This window comes from Chelonia mydas, chromosome 1, assembly GCF_015237465.2.
Source record: "Chelonia mydas isolate rCheMyd1 chromosome 1, rCheMyd1.pri.v2, whole genome shotgun sequence".
Classification (NCBI taxonomy): domain Eukaryota; kingdom Metazoa; phylum Chordata; order Testudines; family Cheloniidae; genus Chelonia; species Chelonia mydas.
Window position 1 is genome coordinate 293,464,082 of NC_057849.1, and position 14,960 is coordinate 293,479,041.

The 14,960-nt window shown below is 41.8% G+C and overlaps 1 protein-coding gene across 2 annotated transcripts in view; it reads left to right on the forward strand.

Moving 5' to 3' along the window:
* The first annotated feature begins 137 nt into the window (after positions 1-137).
* PRICKLE1 (prickle planar cell polarity protein 1) overlaps positions 138-14,960 on the forward strand; it is a 107,800-nt gene continuing 92,977 nt past the window's right edge. Inside the window, exon 1 of one of the 2 annotated variants that reach the window (XM_027824257.3) lies at positions 138-653. The gene's annotated coding sequence lies outside the window, so the exon portion shown is untranslated. The remainder of the gene's footprint in view (positions 654-14,960) is intronic. The other variant, XM_007061779.4, reaches the window with a different exon arrangement.

Genomic DNA, 14,960 nt, shown 5'->3' on the forward strand with positions numbered 1-14,960 from the left:
TCTTTCGCTGTGCCTCAGTGAACTTCAAATGCCAGCTAACATTCCTCTTGCTCAACTTAATCACCAATGTATTTAATCTGATTACACCCAAAAACCCATGCCCCTTGAAAGCACGCTAAAACCACACACACGAATCACGAAAAGCACATTCTGCGCCTCCCCGCCCCCCACTCTGCAAACCTGCCCTGCCTGGGATCTGCGTGGACTTCCGAAGCCTTCTCGGTACCAGGGAATGGCCTGTCCTTCCCGGTCAGCAAATCCAGCCCTCCGGGTTTTCGGAGCTGCCGGCACCCCCAGCGCGGCGGCGATTGGAGAAAGCGGCCGGCTGCAGCCAATGGGCGCTGTGGAATGCTCATGTCACCGTACCGGGCTGGCAGCGCCTGAGCCCCGTCAGGGAATAAGGGGAGAAGCAGCGGCGCAGCTTGGTCACTTCTAGCCTGACACGCTCCCGCTCCCCGCAAACCCTTCCCTGCTCTCTGCGGGAAATGCGTCTCTCCAGCCTGCACTGACTTCCCTGGGGTGCCCAGGCAGAAAGGAGCAGCCAAGCCAGGCTCCCTCCAGGGGATACTTGCCTCCCTTGCTCTAAATGTGACTGGTCCTTTCCCCCCGCCCAGGAATACCTTGCGGTGTTTCCCAAGTCCTTCTCCCGGAGGGTAAGTGGCAGCTCTGCTTCGCTCTCGGAGAGAAGTGCGGTTTTGTCTGTATGAAGCGGGACTGTTTGCATTAGATTCCCACTTTGCAGTCTTGGGGGCCGAGGGGAATGTGCTGTGTGGAATGTCAGCCCCCCCAGGCTCTTGTCACCTACAAATGTCTCGAGAGACTTAATTAGTTTAACAGGACCCGAAAGGTCGGAGTAGAAGCGAGGCGACTAACTTAGGCAGAAAGCAACTAGTGGCTGCCCCAGCCTAATATCTTTAGAAGCCTGCCGCCTCAGTTTGTTTCCTTAAAATATTGTCTTCGAAGTGGTGAGTTTTTTTAGCTTTCAGTGCTGTTTTTTTTTAAAATTTTCTATAAACAGTAATGAAGTAAAAGCCCAAATCTGTTACTTATTAACATACCTGGGACTCAGGATGCAGCGCGAAGTTGTTAAATTTCTGCAGACGAAAAACCAAACAGATCTTGGTTATTGGATTGCCTAACCTGGCACTATTGTGTATGGGAGGAGGCTCTGGAAGATTGTCCACAAACTTGTTTGAAGAGTCTTAAATGAGAGGGGAAATAATTTGGGGGCTGACACCATACTGAGTTATAATTTGCCCAAGTGGAATCTGAACTAGCACTCCAAATACATGTATTATTAGCTTGAATGTATGTGTGTGCCCTGCATGCAGAACAACAAACAAACAAAAGCAAAACAACAAACTGTGAGGGGACAAAAGGGAGCAGAAGATTAGGATTTTATCTGAGGTTATTTATATCAAAGTGTCTCTGTGATTTATGCTTTACTTATTCATTTAGTTCTACACACACAGACATGGTTGTGCTTACATTTTATCTTCACACATGTACATGTTTTGGTATACAGAGACAGTATAGAAATGTGTATTACCACTGCTGTAGTGTGTGTGTGTGTGTAATTTTAAATATGTTAGTGTATTTTGTACAACTGTAGCATAGAGAGCTCCGTCTCTCTTTATAGCACCCAAGACTATAGATGGATGTGAGTTTCAGAGTGTTTGCCTGACTCAGGCTCCAGATGTGTGAGCTCAGCTGTTGCCTGTCACTTGGGTGACAACTGGTCTTTTTCCACTAAGCCTTTGCTTTCTCCATTATCCTCAACTAAGTGTCAATGTTTCAGTTCCCTTCTATTATCATGAGTGTATTCCAGTCCCATGGGACAGGGCAACCTTGTTTGGCTATCCTCAGCATGCAATATGTCTGCTTTCAGACTCTCTTCCATAGGAAAAAAACAATCTTGTGACAGCTAGAGAGAGACATCTAAAATACAGCCCTAACTTAAGCTAAATATTCTGCCTCAAGAGAGCTCTGAAGGGGTGATGAATATTTGTCAAGCCTTTTTTCTCAAACAATATTTACTCCCACCAGGGGATTTTAAACATAAACAGCAACCATTTATCTTGCTGTCTGGTTGGGTTCATTTCAGTGTGCCTTCAATGTGGTTTCAGCTTAAGGTGGCGGGGTCTGGTCTTGGACAGGAATCTGTCATTGTACCCCAGCTGGGGACTGAAGAAAGCAAAATAAAGCGCTCTGCTAGTACCAGTGTCTCTAAATGCCATCAACTAGAGAGTCAGGAAACTCAGTGGGGGATATTTTACAAGCTCTCCAAGAATGTTTATACAGAGGATTTAAAGGTTAAAAATGCATATTCCCTACATGTGAAAACTAAAAGGTGTCAAAAATAAATGGCTAACATTACTCCCAGTTCAATTTTCCATGCTTAGTCATGTAGCTGAAAACTATGACTTTTAATTAACAACTTTTCTTGCCTATTGAAAATTCAGAATGTCTGTCAGTTCTAACAGCAAAAAGTCAAGATGAGCTAAAAGAGTTTATCATGTTTTGTAATCAAAGATCTATGGAGCCATTGTTGTATAATAAAGGGTGCTGTACTGAGTCAGCCTGGTCACCCGCATAAAAATTGTAACATCAGCTGCGGGGGGGCGGGAAGGGAGAGAGAAAGCCCTTACAGGGTTAATAGCTGAACTATTAAGATTGGAGTCAGATGTGGGTAAAAGCAACAAGGGAGTCTGTTTTTTTCCTAATATCCTGGAGTCTGATAACTCTGAAAAAGGTAATTGTTTAAAAAAAATCTGTTTTGATTTAGAATTTTTTTAAAAAAAGCAAGATGAAGTCTGCATAAACAAGAGAAGATTCTAATGTTTCGAAAGGCTAGGAAATGGCTAGAAAATTCCAGTCAGCTTAAAAGTAAAACACTGAACTGTGCGTGGATTTGTCTTGCACAAATACAGAATTTTGTTGATTTCCCTCTTCTAAATAGTCCATTCTCCATCTTAGTGGCATAAAGGATATCGTTCAGTGTTTGTGAAAGAACAGTCTGTATGCTGGAAAGGTTGTCTTTTCTAGTAGACTAGTTAATTATAACTTTTAATAAGAGTGGATTTAGAGTATTTGCCTTCTAGATAAGTTTTGCAAAAAAGAAAATGTAAATGGTTTGAAGAGTATAGGTAGTGGTTGCTGTTATATTCTAAAAGTTTAATAACTTATATGTAAAAAAGATGCCTGAGGAATGACTTGGCACACTAATGACCTAACTTCTCTGTTTGGTCTGTCTTCCCCTCTGTTTTTAGAAAGAGATTAAATGAGTTTGGCATTGTTCATTTAATTGGCATATGAAAATCAGATGGGTTTTACTCTGTAACTATTTTCCACTGAAACACTGCATAAGATAAACTTGTATGGAGTTAGTTCCTATTGTATCTTTGCCGAGTGATTGGCTTGATCCTTTCCTAATACCTTGGATGAAGATACAAAGATTTAAAGTATTTTCCCAATAGCATGGCATTTACAGAATATGGTGATGTTGGATGCTGTACAAACTACCTAATACAGAATAGATAAACAGACCAACTTCAGGTAAACACAAGAATTCACTAAACACGGTATCCAGGCAACCAGAGCCATGATATATGTACAACTGAATTAATTTTTTGCGACTCTTTTTAAGATGTATGAAAAAATATTTTTGACCACTTAGTGTTGTCTTGGACTTTTACCTTGTGTGGCCGACAGGTAAAGACATCAATGCCTCTGCCTAGAGATTCATGAAAGAACAGTCTCCAAAGCCATTGCTCCTTTATATTTCAATAATAAAGCGATCACTTCATAAATATTTAAGAGAATCATTCTGTGGTCAAGTGTTGCCTAAGGTGAAGGAGAATAGCAACACAGTATCTTTCCCTTGTTTCTGAGCAGGCTACATAATGACTGCTTGGCTTTTTTATATCTTGAATTTATAACTTTCGTAGAAGGGTAAGTCAGCAGTATTTGATTTGGTTAGCCAACATTAACTATTTTCTGTTTACAATCATTCTAAACTGAGGTAAACTTGAGCTTAACTATAGTTCATTAGTGTATTCTAGTGATAAACCATTCATTGTTAGGCCCAGCTACTGGAAACACACAGATGAGTAGCTCTTACTTGCATGCGTAAGGCCACGTCTACACAGCCAGTGGTGTGGCTGTGCTGCTGCACCAATACAGAGGTGCCACTGCTTCACATCTGGGGAAGACGCTCTATGCCGAGGGAAGAGAGCTCTCCGTCAGCGTAATAAAACCCACCTCTGCGAGCGGCAGAAGCTATGGGCTTGTCTACACTGGCAATTTTCTCGACATACCCCTGAGCGCAGCACGTTTCAGCGCTGTAAAGCGCCAGTGTAGACAGTGCACCAGCGCTGGGAGCCTAGCCCTGCGTGGAGGTGGGTTTTTTAGAGCTCTGCCGCGACCACACGAGCCATGTGAAAGCACTGCCGCGGCATTGCTTTAGCATTGCCAGTGTAGACTAGCCCTGCATCAGTGGGAGAAGGTCTCCTGCCGACGTAGTGCTGTGCACACTGGTACTTATGTCAGTGTAACTTATGTCACTCAGGGGTGTAAAAAAACCACCCCCCTGAGTGACATAAGTTATGCCAACATAGGCTGTAGTATAGACACAGTCCAAGTGTTTGTAGGACTGAGGACTTATAGTGGAAAGGACCAGGTCTGAAGGAGAGAGCCGTAACTCTGAGTCAACCTTCTCCCTTCCCCCACCTACTGACTGAGCAATGGTGGGAAGAAACATGTTTTACAAGTTATAGCACACTGATGTCATGACATTTCTGGCAGAGATACCAAGATAGACTAATCAGATCACTTTACTATTTGCCAGAATTACACAGTTTTTCCAGAGACTGTTCTTTTGTTGCTGGTCCATAGTCAAAAGATATTTCCAGTTATTGAAAAAAAAATTCTCCAGGGGACTGTAATAATTCGTTCTGTGTCTTTGTATTGTTTGCTTGTTTAGACTTCACTCTAAACACATTAAACTCACTTTTCTTTAGCCTCTAGAAAAATGGAATGATTGCTCAGCATGAATTGATTAGCCTTTTCAAGGGTTATTTTTCTACAAGAAAATTTTAAAATATACAAACTGAATTAAAAATCTCAAGAGACAGAGGCATGAGCCAACACAAACATTTTTAAATACTTATGTAAACTAGCAAGCAACTGTCATTTAGCTCTTCTTGGAACTCTGCCTACAAGGGTCCATTTGATTTTTAAATGTTACCATAATGCTGGTTCAAAATGTTCCTGAAAAACAACTGACCAATCCAGCTGAGAGTGTTTTTCTTACCAGTGAACCTGTGGTAGACACTTTTGAAGACAAGTCTTTCATTTCCAGTGGATTACACATCAACAAAAGGTGGAGCTGTAGCTGTGTTATTTCAGTTGTTCTGGTACTGAAGTCATGTATTCCTGTCTAAGATTTGTGTCTGAATCGTTGATTTATAGCACTCTGTAACTCTTGCTGCTTTGTGTGCTTCTCTCCTTCATTTTTCCTTCTCTCTTCCTCTCGCTCTCTAAGAGTGAAAATTTGGCAATAATCTGATAAAAGTATTGCATACATAGACCTACAAGCACTCTCCACGCATAAGTTTTATTCAGCTGTCCTTTTATCTGAGGCACAGATCCCACAGCTTGCAGTTACGGTCTTTGACTTTAGTAACAATTCTGTATGAAATGTTTTCAATTACACACACTATTGGCAGCATGAAGCAACTGCATGCCAAAAAGCATTTCCAAGTGCCTTCCAAGAATCGGATTATGATTGATTTTAATTTAAATAAAAGTTGTTTGGTTTCTTGTGATGTTTTTATAACACCTTTTTCAATGTTGTTGTTTTTATAATCTTGTATCAAGTAGCCACAATATACCATGGTATCCGGGCTTGGTTTCTGTGACTATCACCTTCCAAATCTAAGTGCACTTCTAACCTTTGCACCACTGCATGGAAAAGTCAAAGTTGTCCATATACAATATAATTAATGGGCCATATTGAACCAATGGCTCCTTAAACATCAGTGGTATATTACAGTCCAATGTGCTGTTTAGTTTTAAAAAGAAAGAATATCAGGCTAAAGATATGATATGATCAAGTCCCTTTACAAAAATTAACTTTTTAAAAGGAATCCATATTGCAAATTATCTTCATCTCCCAAGATGTTGTGGACAGCTGGTCACTAACTATAGGTGTTTAAAATACAGTAAAACAGGATTCTGAACACGTGGTATAAAGCTTTGTCAGATGGTCTGGAATTCTTACACCTGTCCTCGTTTTAGGGCACTTTTTTGTTCTAAAGACGGTCACCATTCTTGTTAGTAAATGTGTTTTGTAACTTTTTAATTTTAATCAGAAACTTAAAAAAATCTGCTAACATTAGTCAGTGAATCTTTAAAATGACCCATGCCATAGAAGTTATTTTTAATCTTTTCCATGGGAAAATGTGAAATACTTGATCTGTTTGTGGAGCAGTCTTGAAGAGATGTTTTATAACAGGAGCACAAACTTCCTTTGACACTAACACTATAATTCTGCAGCTTTATCCATTACACTCTGATATTATCTTTACATTAATTAAGTCCTTTTGTGAAAGAGATAGCACTAGCTCAGTGAGAGATTAGCCTAGCCACACAGTCACTTGCTCTCTACCAGCTGAGCACACTGGCTAGCCAGACAGCTGCTCCATCCATAGCTCAGTGCGGTGGTGACACATGGTAACTATGGTACAAATTGAAAGCTTTTTAAAAACCTTCATGTGTGGGTCAGCTCATCTAACCACAATAAAAACTGATTTTTTTTTTTCATGTACATACTAAAAATGAGTAGGCTATGTTGAAAGCAAACCGCTACATAAGTTTTTGGGGAAGATTTTTTTTTTTTCCTGCACTCAAACACAGCATTTTAATTCCCACAGTAATTTTGCATCTCAAAAGTGCATGCATTCTATATAATTACTTGCGATTAAGCCGTGTTCAGGAAAGTTAGATCTTCAGAGGACCAAATGTTGGTTTTTTAGTAAAAGTATAAGTTTCAGAAATTGGGATGATATTTTTCAAAATTGTGATTAAAAATACTGCATATAGCATATGCTAAGAAAGAAAATGACTTTTTGTGAGAATGACTAATACATATGTCCAGGCCTGGAGAGAGAGCGTGGATGTGTGTGTGTCTGCATGTGCACACATACAGATTGCTAACCAGGGTATAGTTCAGTCTGGAATCTTGTTAGTGAATCTCAGATGTTTCTTGTAGCAGGATACATGTGTTCCATAAGAATTTTGAACTGCTTTCTGACGCGTGTTCATCATAATGATGGTATGGATAACTTCATTGTGAGAGCCCTCTGACGTGTTTGCAAAGCTTAGAGAAAGAATCTAAGTGATAAATACTGAGTTCCCATTTATCCTAGGACTGAAGTGATTTAGCGCTCTGTGTATGTAGAAGGAGGAAATAAAATATACAGAAGATATGTTTATATTTAACAGAATTCATCATATAAGTTTCTTTGTGCTCCTTCTATAAGCCTAAACAGCTTGGCAGGCTAATAGCCAACAAAATGTCCTCAAGTGCTGCCAAATGCGTTGAAAGTAAACCAGACTTTCCTCTATACTGAGGTCCTGGGAACTTACTTTACCTTCAGCTTTTAAAGATATTAATCAGTAAATTGCCTTGCTCTTCCTACCGTCAAACACCCAATGCAGGTTTGGGTCAGAGTAGGCATCTACTGTGAAACACTAGTTGAAGAAAATATGGTGGTTTGCCTGGATGGACGTTGAACAGGAATCAGTGATCAGGTGACACAGATATAGATTAGATTATAGATATGAAGGAAGCTCAATGTGTACTAAATTTGCAGACAGTGTGAACTGAATGATTGGGTATTTTGCTTATCTAAGCAATGTGGTGAGTAAGAAGGCACCTCTCAGGATTGGCTCATGTACTTCCTACAGTGCGCCCCCAAGTCCCGCTGATGGCACTCAACACCTCAAGGGCGGTATCCAGCGCCTTGTGGGATCAGGCCCTGGAAGTGTAAAGGCAGCATGTATGTATGCATGCCATCGCTGGGACTTGGGGATACAAGATTCCAGTGGCATCTGTAATGCTTCCTTCTCATTAATCTAAGGAAGAATCCTATATAGTTATGAAATGATAGTGAGGAGGCCTGGGAGAATGTACAATGCTAGAAAAGACAATGCAACCTCTTTCCTTTAGCTCTTAGTACACCTTGTTCCTGACAAACAATCTTATTATATAAAGCCCCAATTCTGAATCTCTAAAGCAGAAACGAGGATCCAGAGGCGCTACTGAACTACTTAACTTGTACACTGCTTTAGAAACTACATTCACTTTAGTGGAGTTTCACTGGTGTATAAATGGAGTAACTCAGCTATGAAACAGGCCTAAGTAGCTCTAACCTGTGCAGTAGTTTTGTGATCGTAATTCATTTAGACTCTTCCATACTTGATCTCACTTACCCTTGATCTCCGCAGGTGAAAGGCTGACAATTATGGTGTTGGTGCCCTAAAATGGAAATCTTGAAAGATTTCAGAATATCTCATCCTGTCTAATCAGGGAGTGAGCCTTTATGGGACACAGTTTTTCCTTAAAAGAGCTCTCACACCCAGCATTGCCAGCTCTGACTATGAGAGTCTTGTGGTAATTGCAAAAATAATACATTTTTAAAAATGGCTTTAGCTCTAAAATAATGAGGTTTTTAATCCCATGAATGTTTGGGGCCTGACGCACAAATTTTGAACACTTGGGCAATACTGCTTATCCAAAGCTTTCAGACTGTCTGACTGGAGCCTCTTCTCCTGTCTTCACTTGTGGCGCTGCCTGTTTTGCAGTTCATGAACTTATCTTTTAACTCTCCCCCTGAACTGTAGGAATCATGTTTGCAGTGTCCTTTTAAACACATAGGGCTTGATTTGCCTCTCCCAAAGACATAAGTCGGAGTAACTCCACCGAAATCAGTGATGGAAAAGCCATGCAAAACTGGATGAGAGAGAATATGGCATCCAGTTACTATTTTTAAGTATTTATGGTTAATCTAAAACTGCTTAATGCCGTACTCTGACTTTATTATGCAAATATTAGTTTCCATACTTCTGTCATACATATTTCATTCTATATAATGAAATATATAAACAGTGCTGGAAATGTTAGGAGGTAGAACATCTCTGTATGACTGCCCTAGCCAAAAAAGAAGGAAAAGGGAGGCAGTATTTAAACACACACATGCACATTGAGGTGGTTGTTGTTGGAAGCAGAGAACGTGAAAGGAGACTCGACCAGTCATAAACTGGGTGGTAGCACTTTGGTGGTAGCATTTTGAATTAATAGCAGTTATCGTAATGACTTACTTTGGTACTAATCTGCCAATTGTATGTACTACAGTTTCAGAAATTAATAGCTAGTACTGCAATACAGACACGCTAAAATAGTTACTGTACTAGGATCTCATCCAGCAGAGAGTCAGCTGCGCTTACTTCCGTACAGAGTCCCAAAGGAGGGTAACTCTTGAGACTGTGTTGGAGTAACTATGTGTGCAGTTGTAATTCTGCGTATTGTGCCCCTTTCTATCACTTTATTAGCTCTCTTCTCCAACAATTCTGTCTTGAAACGGCTATGAGTCAGAAGTGATGGAGCACTACTTCTGCCCAAATAAAAGCACCATAGAGTTTGCTGTCTCCTTACATTTCACACTCTTATTTCACATAGACTTTTCTATAATTGGAAAACTTGTTTTCATCTTCAGACTCTCTCTGAGCAGTTAAATGTAGAAGTGACTGCTGAACATCTACAAAAATCTCACCATTGCCATAAGTTTTGCTTGATGCTGCTATTTGTGTACTTTTTGGCAGTAGACTATGACCTCAATAGAGCATCAGTACTCAAATCACTGACTGGGATTATACAGCAGTGCTATAAAAACCTGTTCATGCTAAACTATGACTTGTGCATGTGTGTGTTTAAAAACACTCACCTCATTCATTAGTCACTATAGCAGATTCAAACTTCACCACTAGTTAGTTTTTCAAAACTAACATAATATACCTCATCTAACTGAAACTTTGCTTTGATTGCCCGTTTTGCCGTTGAAAAATAATAAAAAATAGTCATCTTGTGATTGAGCTTGGAGAAGATCTATTGGTAAATTTGAAAAGATTTTTTCTCTAAAGTGGCAAATTACAAGTGGACTCTATGGCACAAGAGATGACACACGGTATTGCATCAAATTTTATTTGCATAAAACCAATATTTGACATACAAAACCTAGAAAATCAACAGCACATTATTCAGGATCTTCTCATTCACTCCTTAAGTTTTGACATAGTCTAGACCAGGAGTGGGCAAACTACGGCCTGCGGGCTGGATCCGGCCCCTCAGGGCTTTGGATCCGGCCCCTGGGATTGCCTCCTGTGGTGCCGCAGACCCCGCACCGCTCTCAGAAGTGGCCAGCACCACATCCCTGGGGCCTGGGGTGGGGCAGGGAGGCAGAGGGCTCCGTGCGTTGCCCTTGCCTCCAGGCACTGCCCCCCACAGCTCCCATTGGCTGGGAACGGGGAACCACGGCCAATGGGAGCTTCGGGGGAGGTACCTAGTGGCGTGGCAAGGGCAGCGCGCAGAGCCCTGTGCCCCCCCTCCCAGGGGCTGTGCAGGGGTGTGATGCTGGCCACTTCACGGAGTGGCGCAGCGTGGGGCCAGGGCAGGCAGGCAGGGAGCCTGCCCTGGTCCCGGTGCACACCGCTGCCACCCCGAAGCCTGAACCCCTCCTACACCCTGCCCCCCAACTTCCTGCCCTAAGCCCTCTGCCTGCACTCACACCCCCTTGCACCCCAACTCCCTGCCCTGAGCCCCCTGTCGCACCCCACACACCTCCTGCACCCCAATTCCCTGCCCTGAACCCCCTGCACCCCCATGCAGCCCAACTCCGTGCCGTGAGCTCCCTGTCACACCCCACACACTTCCTGCAACCAAACCCCCTGCCCTGAGCTCCTCCCACAGTCCATACCCCTCCTGCACCCCAGCCCCCTTCCTTAAACCCCCTCATACACTCCGCACTCCTCCTCTGCCCCAATCCCTTGCTCTGAGCCCGTTCCTGCACACCATACCCCCTCCCACACTCCACACTCCCTCCCGCACCCCAACCCCCTGCCCCGGCCCTGCATACAATTTCCCCATGTAGATATGGCCCTCGGCCCAGAAAGTTTGCCCCCCCGGTCTAGACTGTAGATTGATGTTAGGTGTAACTGAATGTTGCACTGTGTATTTCCCAAGCAGAAATCTTCTTAGGGCTGAGTATCTGTTAATAGAATATTTTTTAAAAATTTACCAAAACACTAGAAATGCAGGAAACTCAGACCGAAGCTTCCAACACTGTGTGCCCATCTAGGTGCCACACAACTGAAGTCTGCCTTCATGGTTATATGATTTCCAATTTTATGATCTCTAGTTGTATGAATATAACTTTCTAACGTATATCTGGTTAGTAGTGCAAGGGAAAATCCTAGTGCCCGGGCATTTGGTCCTCTTAGTAGCAAAGTCCATCGTTTGTTGACAGTGCTTCACTATTAGCTGGTATTTAGCTGCCTGGTATTGCAGCACCACGATGACGGAGCCTAGGCTGAGTTGTACACGTTGCGGTACGTGCAGTAGAACTTGCAGATGGCTCCTTTGGCGTGGAGTGGTGACAGGGAAAAGGGATGTGCCACGTGCACGCAAGAGTTTGTGGGGGTTTTTTGGTTTTCTTGCTGTTTTTTTGCAACAGAAAACTTACCTTAATTTGGGGACTGAGGTGTTTCTCCCTCCTATTTGCTATTGTTATGATTTTATTCCTACAGGGCATGCTAGGTGCTTCAAAGGAGACCTACCGGAAGACAAGTCCCTGCCCCAAATAGGCTCACAGTTCAAATGATGGACGTGACAGCCAAGTGAGAAAAACACCTTCATCAGAAGGAGAGAAACACAAGTTACAGAAATGATTAAGTAGTTACCTTAAATATTAACCTTGATGGCTCAGAGGTGAGGTTTCACTTTTTTGTAATGAAAGCCATGCTGTAGAAGTCATATTTTAGGAGTGATTTGTTAAGGTGAATATGGAGGCTCCGATAGGGGTTTTTTGGAAGTGACTCTCATGCATAAGGCACAGAATAGCAAGACACTTACATGTTTGTGTCTGAGAGAAAGAAAAGGAGTATTGAAGTGGTGGTTGTTGTTGGAAGCAGAGAACGTGAAAGGAGACTAGACCAGACGTAGATTGGGATCTGTGTTGTATGATAGGCCTTGAAGGCAAGGACAATGTAGAGCCAGTAAAGTGACTCAGAATGGGATAAGATGGCTGAAGCAATGGACTATTTGGTGTTAGCATTTTGAATTAAATGGATGGGGACTGGAGTTAGGGCATGGTTTGCATAAAAATTGCTATTGACTGTGGTGGTTCCTGCCTGTAATTGGTGAGACTCCCTCTTCCTCTCCTGCCTTTTCATTACTTGAGATGCAGGAGCCTTTGCCCCATAAACACACTCTCTTCTGGATATCTCAATTTCAGGGCTCTTTGCCAGTTAGATGTCACTTTCAGGCTGCACAGTCCATTACAAATCTATTCTAGGGCCTTGCCTAACTATTAAGCAGCAAGAGGAGGAAACTAGCTCTCTCCCCATGCACACTAAGATGAGCTCAGTTCAATCCTGGCTGCTATTTCAGTAAATAATTTCCCCATATATGGGACTGAGTGACATGAGATTTTGCCCCTGAAAAAGGGGGCACATATGGGCAGGCTCAAAGGCTAAAGCCAGCAGAACCTAGGAGAAAGTACCCTTTCAAATAGGGAGCAGCTTTAACAGATGCAGAACCTAACCTAAGGTGTGGAACTTCTGCCAGCCCAGCATTCAGAGCCCATTTTGGGGCTGAAATAAGCCCTAACATGTCTTTTAGGAAGTGAATCATTCCCATTAGTTTCTTGGGAACTATTTCAAGCTTTCTTCACATGGAACTTAGATGTAGACATTTTGAAAACATTACCCTAAACTTGTGACTGAAAATCATGCATATGTATTAAAAATATCACTTCTTTGGTCAGCTACCTCAAGGCCCCACACGTTCAGAGGGGTGTGGCACCCAGAGCTCCTATTACATTTAGCAGGTGCTTTGGGTGCTTGGCACATTTGAAAATCGGGCTCCAGGTGCACGTGCATGTTTCGTGGGTGTACTGTAGGGGAGTGATTTTGAAAATGTGACCCTTACAACGTATAGCTTTTATTTTGTAATAAATGTCAGCTAAAAACTTCTAACTAAAGCCAACAGACTATATTTTGTTGTGTGATTGTCTGAAAGCATATGCTACTTAACTAGATACAAAAATCTTGGGCTATTATAGAGTGGAGACTTAGTTTTAAATTATCATAAGAAAGATGGCTTATTTGTTTGAGCTCCATCTCTTGAACAAAGATGTAAACAAATTTTGGAGCTGCACTGCCAAGTATTATAATATTTTACTTCTGTATGTGCTTTTCATCCTAAACAAACTCCAAACTCTTTACCAATGCTCACACTTTATTCACTCCATAAAGCATGTGTCTGAGCAGCATCTGAATGCCATAGACTACAATAATGCAAAACATTAAAATAAAATTTAAAAATTCATCATAAATCAATCACCAGCCAGAACCAAAGGATCTGGCACGATGCAAACTCCATAGCTTTCAAGCAGAGCATCCCACCAAATAACACGTAGCCTCTCACACAGAGGCATTATGTCACTTACTATACAAGTACTGCAGCTGCAACACAGCAATACTGTGTCCCCACTCCTGCAAATAACAATAGAATCCTTAATGGTCAGAACCATATTTTATGCCTCATCTTAAAAAGAGCACATCCAATAGCAAACTCTTTCCACGCCCTTGTCAGGGCATTACTTCAGTACTAACATGGAGAGCAGAGTGCCCCCTACTACATCACAGTGTGTAATTAGACTTTGGAACTCATTGCCACAGGATGATGTTGAGGCCAAATATTTAGCAACCTTCAAAGAGGGATTGGATGTATATATGGATAACCAGACTATCTAGAGTTATAATAGTTCATGGCTAAGTATTGGAAAAATATAAAACTTCAAGTTAGTATTTATTCCTAGTGGTTAGAAATTGATTTTAGGTTGCAACCTTCATGAGGTTGGTGAGATTTTCCCACACCTGCATGCTATGGGTCTCTTGCACCTTTCCTGTAAGTATTGGGTGCTGGTCGCTCTCAGAGAGAGGGTATTGGACTAGATGGGCCACTGGTCAGATCCGGTAAGGCAAGTTGGATGAACAAGCATAATGTCCTGCAGCACCCTAGCTTTTCTTTGGAGGTCTTTTATTCAGGAAGTATTTTATTTTATTTTATTTGTGATAACGGGTGAGAGCAAGACCTGTGGTAGTGGAACTGGTAATTATTGATTTCCAGTGTAGCCCGGTTGATCTTAGATCACATTTTTTTCCACTGAAAGTTTCTCTCTTATCTATCCATCTGCTTTTGGGATGAGGTCACACTAAGGGAGATGGCATGAGGTAGCTTTTAAGGGCTATATTTCATTACATAGTTTGGCAAAAGTTAATAAATTATAGCTTTCCAGATTAATGACTTAAACACACTTTCTTCAAGTACATAAAGTACAATCAATTTCCCTTAAGTGTCATAACAGGCAAAACAAGAGTGTTTGTATATGTGGGAAAAGATCAGTTGTCTGAAAATGGAGCTACAAAATCCAGAATATAGCTTTGTCAAGAAAACAAAGCAAAGTATGCCCCATGCAATGCTGTTTAATGAAGAGTCCCCGTCAGTCAAAAATAGTAAACAAGAAGACACTAGGTGGCACTCTTAAACAAACTTGGAATGTGCTTATTTTTAGTGCAGTGCCAGTTATGTGAGGCTGGGGAATTGGGGAGAGACACTGACA